Source organism: Capsicum annuum, chromosome 10 (assembly GCF_002878395.1).
Source record: "Capsicum annuum cultivar UCD-10X-F1 chromosome 10, UCD10Xv1.1, whole genome shotgun sequence".
NCBI lineage: Eukaryota > Viridiplantae > Streptophyta > Magnoliopsida > Solanales > Solanaceae > Capsicum > Capsicum annuum.
Genome location: NC_061120.1, coordinates 155,700,772 through 155,709,886, shown reverse-complemented (window position 1 = coordinate 155,709,886; position 9,115 = coordinate 155,700,772). Strand labels below are relative to the sequence as shown.

General features: G+C 37.0%; 1 pseudogene; it reads right to left on the bottom strand.

Moving 5' to 3' along the window:
- Positions 1–1,682: 1,682 nt before the first annotated feature.
- On the bottom strand, positions 1,683–8,218 carry LOC107844409 (annotated as a pseudogene).
- Between the last annotated feature and the right edge of the window lie 897 nt (positions 8,219–9,115).

Below are 9,115 nucleotides of genomic sequence, written 5' to 3'. Positions count from 1 at the left end.
TCAAGTTTAGAACATCCAGAAGAAACCACACGGCCAAAACAGTCCACCACAACAATGGGCCAAACTTATGTTCACAACAACAACTTTCAACAAGTTCAAGCTCAAGTTTAGATCTAGACTCAAAGTGTTAGTGGACAAGAAAACTAATACTAGAAACAACAAAACAAACAAGAACACTACTAGATCTAGTCACACAACAAACAAATCTCGGCCAAGACATAACAAGAACACAATTTTGGCCAAGAACACAAACACGGACACATTGCTATTTTTCTAGAATTTTCAATTTTTAACTTTTTTTTTTGAATTTTCTAACAAACAAGCCCAAGATTGATCTTGTAGGAACAAGATCAAGCCATGCTTTGATACCAAATAATACGAAACAAACAAGGAAACACGAAACAGCCACAAACAGTCCAATACACCCTCCAAAACAATCCATAAATCACAACAAATCGTGGACCAAATAGAGACCTCACTCAGATTCGACAAATACAACAAGAATACAAGAAACAAAGGTGTATTTGACACCCAAACAGCCATAAATCGTGAAGAACAAGATGACAACAAGAACACAAATTTTCGGATTCAACAAGACACAAAAACAGTCCACTACAAACAATAACAAGATTACAAGAATAAAATGATAGATAGTGAGATATAGATTTGTTACAAGACTTAGGAATAAAGTGTGATTCAAACACTAAACCCCTAATTAATGTAACAACAACACCACACTCTTACGGTGAGCGCCAAGGGAATCACTCACCTCAAGATCCATTGTTTCCAAGCAAAGAACAATATTGGCTTTTCCAAACCCTATACTAAGAATAACTTTTTCAAACCCTAACTAAGAACTATACTAAGGTGTTGCACTCTCCAAAGAGAGAATAAGTCTTTCAAATGTCCATCATTCATTAACTAAACAGAAATGACCTAAAATAGGCTATATATAGTATATTACAAAAGAAAGATAAAATGACTCCAATGCCCTTAATGAGGTGGGTGGCAATGGAGTGCCATTTAGACAAGGCTAAAAGACCAAAATGTCCTTGAGGCTAAGTGACCAAAATGACCTCAATAAAACGGGCCAAAACCGTGAACCATCAAATGTGGTCCAAACCCGTGAGTCCTCGAGTCTTCAAGGCTCCAAGCAATCTTCCACACACGGGTTTATTTGATGGCATGCTCAAAATAGCCCCTACAAGTATGATCCTGTGCCCTTCATAGGACCAAAGCTTGATTCTTCATGTAGTGACTTTGAATGATGTCATCGAAAGCTAAGGCAGCCATTTCACTTGTATCACTTGCTTGCACGGATTATTAGTAACCAGTCTATAAAGGAAGTCAATTAGCATATGGAAAGTTGACGTGTGTATCTTAGTCAATTAGCTCATTAATTTCTTAAAAATGAAACAAGTTTGAGTAAATGTAACATGTAGAACTGGTACTAGATATGTATGGCCGTGCAATGCGTAATTTTGCTACGAAGCTAATAAAATAATCAAATTGCATATAATTGAATGATAATAAGTTAATTTGAATCGAGAACAAAGTTCGGACTTAAGCCTGAATTGTGTGGTCCTGTAGGAATAGAAGAACAGAACATGTGAAATCAAGATTTATACAAACAAAAATGAAAGAAAACAGAGATAAACAGGAACAAAATTTCACACAAAACAAACAAAAATGCTATCCACATTTATTAAATAGGATAATCAGATCTACTACACAGTGCAGAACCATGTTTTATATACAATCAACTGATGTGAAGGACTCGGCAAATCCAATAGGCCTTGAATGGATACCGCCTTTAGATTCTTCAAGGTCGACGCAACTCAAGTTTTTTCCTTCCGATTCTTGCCAGCCTTTGACTATTTGGTTGAGTGACTGTAATCGATACCACACTCGCCGTCTGTATCTTCCTCAAGAGGATTCCATTTCTCAACAAGGGGCGCAAACATGTTCACAACATGGGACATATCGGGCCATTGGGCAGGCTCTCTTGCTGTGCAGTGACCAGCAAGTTCCGCAACAGTGTAGATGCTATCTAATGTACTCTCCTGTTTCACATCCAGAGCTGGATCAATCGCTGCAATAAGTTTCTCTTTAGAGGATTTGATGTTCTATGCAACTAAGTATTGGCTCTCATTTGGTCTGTCCTCATCAAGTGCCATCCATCCAGTTAACTCCTCCATTAGGACCATACCGAAACTAAAGACATCAGCTTTTGTGGTGATTTTACCAAGCTAATGAGTTAGCTTAGCAGATGGGCAAAAAGAATCATCTAAAATACATCAAAATATAAGATTAAGCAAATCCTAGTTGTCTAAAAGATTAGTCATTAAAATTAATACTCAAAATCATCTCATCTGTCAACAGTTAATTAGGTGACATAAGATTTAGACAATGACTAAACAGTCTAGATCTTGATCCTGGAATTTTTTTACCATCTTTGTTGTTTATGTCAAATGAGAAACTGAAATAAATCATTATAAGATGTATTAGAACACCAAAAGCTTGAATATACTACTGAAATCACCACAAATGTTTGCGCGTAGATTGACAGGAAAATGAAATGCTTACCAGCATATTCTGTTGCTACATATATCATCCTTGGCTCAAGAAAAAAGATCGAAAGAAATAATGGAAGTGAAGAAATCATGGAAAATACTCATACTGAAAAAAGATCAGCAACTACAATAAAATAGTGAGATCGGAACAGTCAGCACAGGCAAACACGGAAAATGTTGAAATTAATATGTACCTTGAAAACATGGAATGCTTCTATCTGGATATTCTTGCTCGACTCCTGCAAAAGAAGGAATTCAGCAATAAACAAGAAATGACAGCAATTCAAGAAGATAATTTGATAGCCTAGTCATTTTTCTCGGTGCTAGGGGGTTGATTCGCAGATGGTCACTCGACTAATAGTTACTATCACAAAAGGTCACTTTTCTATTTGATTCCAATTTTCTCAACAAAGAAAGTGACTTTTTGACATGATAACCATCTGAAAATCAACTGTGATGCTACGCTTTTCAAGTCCTCAACAAAAGTGATGGCGGAAAGGCGCCACACAACTTTCTCTATCCTCATAAAACTTACCACTCTGTCCCAGGAAATATTTATGCATGTTTTAAAAGGTCAATCTGTAATCACTCTAAAACGACATATTGTTTGTCGAAACAACACATTGTGCCACACTGGTGAAGTCATGGGTCTTGTTTAGGGTGAAAATTTGATACCCTAGTTTCTTAACTTGTTCACATGAGTGACTGATATATTCAAATTCCAGGTCGTTTACGGGAAAAAAATTAATCAAATTCCAAGTCTATTTGTTCTAAGCAGAAAGTGGTACATCTAATATTTACTCATTTCACAAGTTAACGATTTGTCCATTGGGTTGAGTTGGGAGTGTTGGACTTATCATACAAAAACATTGAACTGGTGTTGCAAAGCAAACATCAACTGCAGCCGTTTCATCATAGATAGGATAAATTTCCCACCACCCACAAAATAGGAAGATAGTCGGTTGATGTCGATGACGAAACTACAAGAAAAAACAAGTAAATAAAGTAGAGTGGTGGTCAGAAAAGAGGGCTGAAATGAGAACAAATGAAACCAAATATGCCTCAATACCCTGAGAAGATTCAAAAGTATCCTTAAGTTGTCTCTTGAACTAACGTAACGCGTCATTACGGCAGAATTTGAGAGGTCGAGCAGGATATCTCCCAAAAGCTGCAACAATAAAACAAACATCTTTCAAGATTAAAATAAAATTAACGAAAAAGGAATTCCTCTCAGGCTACAAGTCACAATTGCCTAAACAAAAATTGGAAAGACTCACTGTATGAGGAAGAAAAACTCTCGAGTTAAAATGACCTTTAGTGATGTATAATAATATGAATTTATGGTTAGAAAGAAATGACAAAGATCTTGAATAAAAGAAAAAAAACTGAACCATTGGAAATTTCTCCTCAAAGTCAAAAGGTTCTGTTTCCCGTCAATCAACAGATTGTATCTCTCCATTCTAGTGAAACAGTACAACTGCTTAGTTCTGAATACATGAATTTCACTCAATTTTCTCTTATCCAAGCCCCTCAGTTTCTTCTTCTTCCCTGCTTTAATCATGGAAAGAGGATTTATCCTAACCCCAACCCACAAGGTACATATAAAAGTGTAATCTAACGAAATTATGATGTCAACTTCAAACACAGCCCCGAGTAAAGGAAGATGCAAAAACAACTAATTCAACAAAATAAGGATTAGTATTCAAGGGATCGAAAAGATGTTTTCTATGTATATGTGGTAGAAATGCACATCAAACACTATGAGCTAGTGTATACAGTTCGGCAGAGATACTCTCCGAAAGATGTGGATATTTTCCGAAGGAACAGATTTTTTTCGGAAGAATATTATTCAGCACAAGTTGTCCACAAGAAGAGTGGTGGCTTCCCTTACCTTGATAGCTTGTCTTCTGGAGATGTAATTACTGGATTCGAGCAGTTTTGAGTTCTACTCCGCAAAGAACTAAAAGCAAAACCAGCACAGAATAAGTTCCTCATGATTCATTTATTGAGGTAAGAGTAATTGATGAGAAAATCCAACAACAAAACCAGAAAAAGCTATAAGAAGTAATAAAATGAAATATCATACAGAAATATTTTGAACACATTAATGTATCAAATATTAAGCCCAAGTACAAAATACTTATGTTCATGTAGCTGACACCAAAGTCCTCCTACCCCTATCCTTCAGATGATAACAGTTGATCCTATTTATCCCTACCCTCAATGACATAAACCTGGGTGAAAGGAAAAGGGCAGCAACAAGAACTGACACTAGGGTTCTTAACAAAATTTCTCTTTCCAATTACATGTCAGTTGTCACAAATTTATCACCCCTTTGTTGATGATGGAAAGGTGCCTCAAGAGGCACCATTGGGTGAAAGCAAGAGTTTCTAAGATAATAAAGTAGGGTCTGATAGTCATTAAGCCCCAAGAAAGTAAGGTGAAGAGTGCATAAACTGAGTGCTCCATCAGTACTACGAGAATCATGTCATTGTAATAAAGAACATAACAGTGTCAACGACAAAACGCATTTAAAGTATCTTGAGAGCATAGTTGCATAAATCAAAGCTATAAAAAGCAAGAATTTTCTAGAGAACAACTTTTAAGTATAGTTCACAAAACAAGCTTGCATGTGTACAACTGAAAGACAAGCAACCTCGCAACTATGGTTCAAACAGTTCACTCGCATGAGGCAATAATAAGCAACAACATACCAAGTGTAATTTCACAAGTGGGGTCTGGGGGTGTATAATAATAAGCAATTAGAAAAATATACTAAATCTATTACCCAGTCATAATTCTTCGAAAGAAACTCAGCTACTGTTGATTTGTGCCTCGTCAAGAGTTCCTGGCCAAAAAAATTCCAACCAAGTTGGGATAAAAATGCAGTAGGAATGAGAAGCAACTCTTAGGAAAGAGCAAAATCTTCTCAGAACAACAATAAATATGTCAAGACCACTATTAGCTAGGTAATGTTCATAGTACAACCAATCTACTGAATTTCAGAAGGAATTAATTTAGAAACTTCTTACTGCAGATGTTAAGAAGCCCAATCAGTTGATTTGATAGAAGCAAGCTAAGCACACCTTGTACAGCCAAGGGTGTCGTGGAGTTCAATTGGCTTCTTTTTCCTCCCTTTCTTAAGAGGTTTGCTAGTGCAATAGGGAATAAGATTGATGATATATTTGCTTAAATAGTCATTGAATGACGACAGAATATTTTCAAGGAACAATGATCATCCATAACTTATTCATTCCATTACAACAACAACAACAACAAACCCAGTGTATTCCCATCACCAACGCAAACAAAAAGGGACTAAGAGTAGATCCCTGATGCAATCCTGTCAAGACAGTGAAATGCTCTGAGTCTCCTCCCGCCGTCCTCACCTGAGTTTTCGCTCCATCATACATATCCTTAATTGCTCTGATATATGTCAGCGGTACTCCACTCACCTCCAAGCATCTCCAAAGCACCTCCCTGGGACTTTGTCGTAAGCCTTCTCCAGGTCGATAAACACCATGTGCAGGTCCTTCTTCCTTTCCCTATACTATTCCACCAACCTCCGCACCAGGTGAATTGCCTCCGTCGTCGAGCGGCCAGGCATAAATCCAAACTGATTTTCCGAAATAGACACTATCCGTCTCAGCCTCACCTCGACCACTCTCTCCCAAATCTTCATAGAGTGACTCAATAACTTAATCCCCCTATAGTTATTGCAACTCTGTCACCCTTATTCTTATAGAGAGGGATCATGGTACTCCACCTCCAAACCTCGGGCATCTTTGCCGTCTTGAAGATTTCATTAAACAATCCAGTCAACCACCTTACACCAGCCTCTCCAACGAACTTCCAAAACTCCACCAGTATCTCGTCCGGCCCCGTCGCCCTACCCCTTCGCATCCTGCAAACAGCCTCTCTAACCTCTTCTACCTTAAAACGTCTACAATAGCTAAAATCCCGACACTCCTCTGAGTGCTCCAGTTCCCCTAACACAATAGCTCTATCCCCTTCGTCATTCAAGAGCCTATGAAAGTACGACTGCCATCTATTCTTAATGTGGCCGTCCTCCACCAACACTCTACCGTCCTCCCCCTTAATGCACCTCACCTGATCGAGGTCACGACCCTTCCTCTCCCTAGCCTTAGCGAGTCTAAACAACTTTTTCTCCCCTTCTTTCCCCTGTAACCCTGCATACAAGCTCTCAAAAGCGGCCGTCTTAGCTGCCGTGACTGCTGACTTATTCATTCCATTAACATAAGTAAAAGGACCCAACCTTAAAAGTTGCAGCGGCATCAGCAACAATGTCAAAATTTGGCAGCTGGATATAATCAAAAAAACTTCTTCACATGCACTGGCTCCAAGACATACCTAACAACAGAAGCATACATGTAAGTTCTCAAAAAATAGATCCAGCAGTAGCAGCATAAGGTCGGAAAATGTTTCATTACAGATTTCAAAAAGAAAGCAAATATGTAATTTAATTTTAGATCAGATAAATATCAATTCAAACAATATACAATTGTTTGACACAGTCAAAAGCAAAATTCTTACTGATCCCCCTCCCCCCCAAGAAAAAAGTTTCATTTGATTCACCTTGCAACACTCTGGTGTCGGATGCATTCCCTAAGCATTGTACTATAATGCAAATCCATATCTGTATTCTCATACCTAAACAACAAGGAAACAGAATCATCAGAAATCCATATACCAATAGCCAAAAGATAGACAAATGGTCTTCAAAATCATCATTTCTTCCCAGGAAACAAATTTCCTAAAAAAATCTATCCTATCAAGACTTCAAAAATGGTAAGTTTACTACCTCAGTCCCATTGAGACCAAAAAAAAAAAGAAACGTAACTCAATATGTGAATCAAGGAGTTAATTTGATTACAACAACACCTTAACCCCAAACAGTTGGTCTCGGTTATATAAATCCTCGCTGACCATGTAACACAATTTAAGCTTATCTTGGGCCAATAATATACAAAATAAAGAAATTAATAAAAAGTAATCTCTCCGTCCCATTTTGTGTGGCACCCTTTGACTTTCCACGTGTTCAAGAAAAAAGTGAAGACTTTGGAAACTTGTGGTCTAAAACAATCCTTAGATATTTGTCTGGCTATAAATCATTTCATTACGGGTAAAAGAGGAATCTTAAAGCTAAATAATTTCTAATTATAGTAAAGTGACATTCTTTTTGCGATGGACTGAAAAGGAAAGGGCGCCACAAAATGGGATGGAAGGAGTAATATAAATTCTCTATATTTTCTACTTTCCAATGATTCTTTCATTCAAATAATTTGTTCTAGCTTGCCCATGCATATGAATCGACAATTTGTATTAGAAAAGAAAAACCCAAAAATAATATAAACAATTTTAGAACTGAGTCAATTTGATAATGCAATAAACACATGATAATAACATGCCACCATATTTGTAAGCCTCTTTTCTACCACTGCTTACCCTGCTACTAATATATCCATCAGATCTATGTTTGCTTCCAAGTAATTGCAAGCAATTAATCACGATTGAACCTGCTGTCTTTGCAGATTCGTAACTACTTGAGTAGCATAAAAGGTATCAGACTCTGAAGACACTTTCAAGTCTCTATTTAAGATTTGCAGATACCCTTCGTAATACTTTTATAGATATTACTTTAAGCTGAATCCAGAGATCAAATGTGTGTGAGAAGGAAACTTTCTTCGAGAAATTAAAAGACATTAATAGAACTGCAGTGCAAAAGAATTTACAAATCTATTTTGACTAATCTGATGTGTAGCGCCATATGATGCCTCCTAATAGGTTATTTAGAGCATGGGCAGCCATTGGCACAAAAATAGTTGATGATAAAATTGTAGCATACCATATGCAATTCCAACAAATGTGGCCCTGAAATTAGAATCGTCGCACAATTTCAGTCCCACTCTTCCTGAGCATCATAATTCAAGCGATGGATATAAACTTGGTTTTGAGACTTAAATATTTCTTATACGATTCCAGTCAATGGATAAGAAAAAGGTACCAAGTTATATTGTGAAATATCATGTCACAAAGCACAATTGCATCTCATGATAGAAAAAGAAAAAGAAAATAATTGACTTGTATCTAGAAATTTACTCAGACATGATTAACAAAGGAAAACACCACAGTTCGAGATTCCTACTCATATTCCAACACATACAATTTTCCTAAAACAGATAGTGAATGCAAGAGAGTTATATGAAATCTAGAGATGAGAAATGAAATGGACATAAAAATCTTGCTGTTTTGAGAAGAATATCCCATGATTCTGGATCCTTGCAGAAGTTTCATGGGAAATTAAAATAGCTCTCGTCCAGAGCATCAACTCTTCGATACCAGAGAATAACCTCCAGAAAGCAGATAAAATTCAGAGAAGGAAAAAAAACAGGGATATGCACCTAAAATACACTACATTTTGCTGACTAGTGAAGATATTTTCAATGTTGGCTTACAAGCATCCTATACTCACCTGAATAGCAACTCTAGCAGAAAATTTGACAAGTCCTTCTTCAGTTAGT